This window comes from Cupressus sempervirens, chromosome 2, assembly GCF_028749045.1.
Source record: "Cupressus sempervirens isolate cs-2001-9-10 chromosome 2, ASM2874904v1, whole genome shotgun sequence".
NCBI lineage: Eukaryota > Viridiplantae > Streptophyta > Pinopsida > Cupressales > Cupressaceae > Cupressus > Cupressus sempervirens.
This window is the reverse complement of record NC_143119.1, coordinates 240,369,661-240,375,542: the sequence shown is the minus strand read 5'-3', so window position 1 is coordinate 240,375,542 and position 5,882 is coordinate 240,369,661. Positions and strand designations below refer to the sequence as shown.

The 5,882-nt window shown below is 38.0% G+C and overlaps 1 pseudogene across 1 annotated transcript; it reads left to right on the top strand.

Annotated features, from left to right (window-relative positions):
• Nucleotides 1-2,766: 2,766 nt before the first annotated feature.
• Nucleotides 2,767-4,001, top strand: LOC149571921 (heavy metal-associated isoprenylated plant protein 39-like; annotated as a pseudogene). Its single transcript, XR_016359887.1, has 3 exons — nt 2,767-3,020; nt 3,103-3,181; nt 3,275-4,001. The product of XR_016359887.1 is annotated as a heavy metal-associated isoprenylated plant protein 39-like (transcript).
• The last annotated feature ends 1,881 nt before the right edge of the window (nt 4,002-5,882 follow it).

Below are 5,882 nucleotides of genomic sequence, written 5' to 3'. Positions count from 1 at the left end.
CAACCCCTAACTCTAACCTTAACCCTACCCCTACTCCTAACTCTAACTCTAACCCTAAATCTAACTTCAACTCTAAATCTAACTCTACCATAATTAGACTTACCCTAACCCTAACTTTAATCCTGACTGAAACCCTAACCCTAACTCTAACTCTAACTCTAACTCTAACCTTAACCCTTACTTAAACCCTTACCATAACCTTAACCCTGATGTAACTCTATATATAACCTTAACTCTAAATATAAACCTAACCCTAACCATAATCCTAAATCTAACCCTTTCTCTACCCCTTTGTTTAACTCCAAATCTAACTGTAACCGTAACCCTACCCATACCCCTAACTCTAATCATAAATCTAACTCTACGATAATTGGACTTTAATATTAACCATAACACTAACCTTAAACTTGACTCAAAACTCTAACCTTAACCCTAACTCTAGCATTAACTCTAACTCAAATCCTAATCATAACATTAAATCTATTCTTAACTCTAACCCTAACCCTAATCCTAATTCTAACCCAAACTCTAACTCTAACTCTAACCCAAACTCAAACTCAAACCTTAAACCTAACCCTAATTCTAATGCTCTGTCTACTCCTAACTCAAACTATAACCCTAAAGTTAACTCTAACTCTAACGCTAACCTTAAACCTCACCCTAACCTTGACCCTAACCCTAACCCTAACCCTTTCTCTACCCCTATCTATAATCCTAACCATAACCCTAACCTTAACACTAACTCTAATCCTAACACTAACCTTAACCTTACCCCTACCCTAACTCTAACTGTAAATCTAACATTACCATAATTAGACTCTAACCCTAACCCTAACCCTAACACTAACCTTAACCCTAACTCAAACCCTTACACTAACCTTAACCTTGATGATAACTCTATACATAACCCTAACTCTAAATATAAACCTAACACTAACCATAACCCTAAGCATAGCCTTTTCTCCAACTCTAACCCTAACTATAACTATAACCCTACCCCTACCTCTAACTGTAGCCCTAAATCTAACTCTACCATAATTGGACTTCAACCCTAACACTAACTATATCCTTAACCCTAACTCAAAAGTCTAACCCTAACTCAAACTCAAACCCTAATCCTAACCATAATTATAAAGCTCTGTCTACCCCTAACTCAAAATATAACCCTTACCCTAACTCAAACTCTAACCCTAACTCATATTCTAATCCTAAACCTAAACCTAACTCATATTCTAACCCTAACCCTAACCCTAAACCTTACTTTAATCTTGACTAGAACCCTAACCCTATCTCTAACCTTAACCCCGACTCAAACCCTTACCCTAACCTTAACCCTTATGTAACTCTATATACAACCCTAACTCTAAATATAAATGTAACCTTAACCATAACCCTAAATCTAATCCTTTCTCTACCCCTTTCTCTAACTCTAACCCTAACTGTAATCGTAACGCCACCCCCACCCCTAACTCTAACCATAAATCTAACTCTATCATAATTGGAATTTAATATTAACCCTAACCCTAATCCTAATTTAACCCTAATTCTAACCCTAACTTTAACTCTAACTCTAACTCTAACTCTAACCCTTATTCTATCTCTAATTCTAACTCTAATTCTAACTCAAAACCTAACTCTAGTTCTAACCCTAACCCTAACTATATTTGTAACCCTAATTCTAACATGAACCCTAATTCTTACTCTTATCCTTACCCTAACCCTATCCCTAACTCTAATTCTAACCCTAACCATATTTGTAACTCAAATTCTAACAACCCTAACCCTAACTCTAATTCTAAACCTAAACCTAACTGTAATCCTAACTCTAACCCTTAGTAATTCTAATCTTGACCCTACCTCTAACCCTAACAATAGCCCTAACCCTAAAAATAGCCCTACCCTTATTCCTAACCCTAACCCTAAACCTAAGCCTAACTCTAACTCTAACTCTAATCTTGACCCTAACTTTAGCTCTAAAATTGTAACCCTAACTCTAACCCTATCCCTAACCATAACCCTAACCCTAACCGAATTTTAATCTTAATGCAAACTCTAACTCTAATTCTAACCCTAACCATAACCATAACCATAACCCTAACCCTACTCTTGAATATAACATTTTACGTAACAATATCCTTAAAATAAAAATGAATTAAAGTGATGCAAATAAACACCATATATAGAATTAAAAAATAAAATGTTGAAGCATTTTTTTATAGTAAGTTTATACAACTACAATTTTATAGTAAGTTTATACAATTATATTTAAAAATAAATAAATAAATCAACACTAACCCTTTCAAAAATTTAAAAAATGCTCTTTCTATTGCGCCACGACTGCCACTAGCTTATATATATTTTTATATATATTACGCTCACAATAATCATTCTCAAGGCAACTGCAATTAAAATAACTTTAGAATTAAATGAAAATAAGCATTTTGATTTTGGGAACGATTACTGTCGACTATATATATATAAATTAAATGGAGTGTTTTAAGTTTTTGTTGGAGGGTGTTTTAATTTAAAGGTCAAAGTTAAAAAATACACTTTTAATCAGTTCGAACAATACCAAAAAAATGGAGAAGTTTCGACATATGAAAAACTTTTTAAGTGCGTCAAGTTGGCCAAGCGTTTCCTCCGCTGCCTTTTCCTCCGACTCCAAGTTAAAATTTCCCATTGTGAAAAGTTATTAATTCTCGAGTCAAACTTTCCCCAGCGTGAAAAGCCCGGCGGCGCCTTCTTTTCAAACCCTGACCACGCGTTTTTACCGCTGTGGACTCGAATAATTGAGTTTGAAGCTTCCTGGTCATCCAATGGCGGAGCCCACTGTGCAGCAAATTTGTACTCCCACACTGCCCTTCCACGACACTACCCTTTACTGCGCATGCTCCCATTTCACCTCTATATATCCACACTCTTACTTCCATCTCTTTCCAATCTTTATTCCTCACTTCCTGCTACACATTCTCAGCTCGCTTAAACATTTTGTAATTCTCCATTGCCCTCTAAGAATGAAGGTCATCATTTTTCTCGTCGTTGGTCTTTGCATTATTCTGGTTGAAATATCTTTGGCAGCTTGCTGACGGTTATTATTTGCAGAAAATAGTGCTGAAATTGTCTCTCCTGGACGATGAGAGCAGAAAGAGAAAGGCCCTAAAGGTCGCTGCAGGTGTCCAAGGTATGAAATTTCTTCCTTCTCGCTTTGTAATCGTAATATTTCAATTTTATTCTGCTGTAAAATCTGATAAATTTTTGAATTTTTGTGTTGCAGGCGTGGATTCTGTGGCGGTGGACATGAAGGAGAAGAAGATGACTGTGATTGGGGATGTGGATCCCGTCTATTTGACTTCTAAACTCAGAAAATTTGGCTTCACAGAGTTGCTGAGCGTGGGACCTGCGAAAGAGGAGAAAAAGGACGGCGAGAAATAGGAAGAGAAGAAACCTCAGGGAGATGCAAAGAAGGAGAACAAAGCAGACGCTCCAAAATATGAAGTTGTGCGTGTTCCTCCCAGCTACAACTACAGACCGTATGAGTATAATGTAGTCAGTGATGAAAACCCCAACGCTTGCGTTATATGTTGAACGGCCATCATTTGTTTAAGCTAAGGCGATTTTATTTCAGCAGGGCATGGATTAGGGTTTCATTATTTGAACAGGGCATGAATTAGGATTTCATTATTCGGGCAGGGCATGGATTAGGGTTTCAGGTTTGGAGGAAATCCAGATTTGTGCAGTAGTGCTAGTAAAACTAATATTGAATTTATCTAAAGGGAAGGGAATAAATTGATTTGTTCCTTCTAATTAGGGTTTCAGTTTTAGGGAAGGGTTTTGATTTGAGTGCTGTTCCCATCTGGAGAGCAGAGCAGGGCATGGATTAGGGTTTCAGATTTAGGGGAAACCTAGATTTGTATAGTAATACTGATGAGACTATTTTATGTTCTTTTCTGCACGGCTTATATTAAATTAAGCGAAAGAGAATGGAAGAAATTGATCATTCATATCTATGTTATAAATGAAGAAGCTTGATGAGTGCCGTGACAAGAATCATCTGTTGCTTTCATGTCGTATTCAAACACCTTGTCCATTCCAAACGAAATGGTATTGCTACTCGTTGGCCTGCTGTTTAAGCTTCTCATTCACATCTGGCGAAGTTGAAAAGGGCAGAGCAATCCACCATATCTCGTAGGGGATGTGATCGAGATATAAAGAACCAAATAATGCCAAAAAAATAGAGAGAAAAATCCATAGAAATATGTTTCATTAACATAATTTATACTTTCTATTGCTTGCATTTTGACTGGTGAAGAAGCCAAGTACATCTCCACTTCGACATGAGACCTAAAAATGGAAAAAGAAAATGCAAAGATCTCACTCACCTAGGAAAGTAAGGCAACTGACAAAGTAAATATATAACATTAATCTTCTGCATGGTTATGTTTTTGATTAAAAAAAAAACCAAAAACTAGGGTGTTGGCCCTATATAATAGTGGTGGAACAACCATCAAAAACCTGCTGGCAACCAGCACAAGACCAGCTGACAACCAACACACAACCAAATAGTCCCCCTAATGTTTCATATCAAAAACATCATAAAATGTATACCAATATATAGAGTTACTAGTATTCCTACTTTTAAACCAGCAAAGTTTAACAAATTAACAAACTACTTGGAGGTGGTCATTGCATCGTACCACCTACAACTCATAAACAAGTTCAACATTAAAAAAAAAATCATCAACAACAAATGGGGAAAGACCAGAAGAGTACCAAAAAACAACAAAAACCAGAAAGCCATTAACTAGCCTCCTTTTTCTTTCCCTTCCTAGCCATGAGAACCTTGGCCTAGTTATCAGTGAGGAAGTTATAAAGAAGTTTCGTGTCTTCCTTTCCAAGGTTCTCCTCCTCTAAGTTATTAGCCAACAATTGAAGAGTGGTAGCCACCACGTGCGTCACTTTGAGAGTGAAATTGGAGAAAAGGTTAAATCCCTCTTCCACTGCCATGCACCTATCCATTAGCTCTTCGTGTTCCTTGAGGGTAACATGTTCATTCCCCTTGGTTACCAGCTTTAGGATCTTGCTAAAATCCTCCTGGGTGTTCTGCTTAACCTACACATCAGAAATGCTAGCATGGCCTTTTAGGTTCTCCTAGCCCTCTTTACCAACCACAGATGAAATAGTGTCGGGGGAGGCATTGGTGATATTGGGGTGCTCCTGGTTGACAGTGAAAGGTAGGGTGATGGTGGCAAAGACGTGTGGTGTCGGGGGAGGGGTCCTTAGTAGTGTTGTTTGCCTCAAAGTCTTAGGTACCATCAAGGATATCATTCCATTTCTCCACATCTTTATTCGTCTCCTCTTTCCCCTTATCCATACCATCCCCTGAATTCTTGTCACTCTCATTAGAGTTGGTATCATCCTCCTCCTCTTATTGAGAGCAATTGACCATTTGTTTGTGTCGACCCTAGGTCTTAGCAATCCTTCCCGAACTTCTTCTACTTCCACAAATTTCCTCATCTGAGTCACCAATTTCAACCTCCACCCTCTTGTCCATTTTAATTCTTTTATTGGGCTCCAGCTCAAGGTTAACAATTCTATTTTTCCTTCCCTTAGCGGGTTTGGCTAGGAGAGGGCTCGGAAGTGGGGCCTTGGCTACCACTAGTAAATTCCAAACATAGGGGCACCCTAGAGTGGAGGATGTTATCAATGGCAATCACAAGAGGAGGGTAGAGGGCCAAGTGAAATTGGAAGAGGTGGAACATGAGCCCTTGGTGGAGAATGGTGAAATTGGCCCCTTTTTTCTTCTTTTCTCTAACATCAATGATAGTATCCTCAAGACCATCTTTTCTCTACATGGTTATGTTACATGGCTATGTGGTCATATT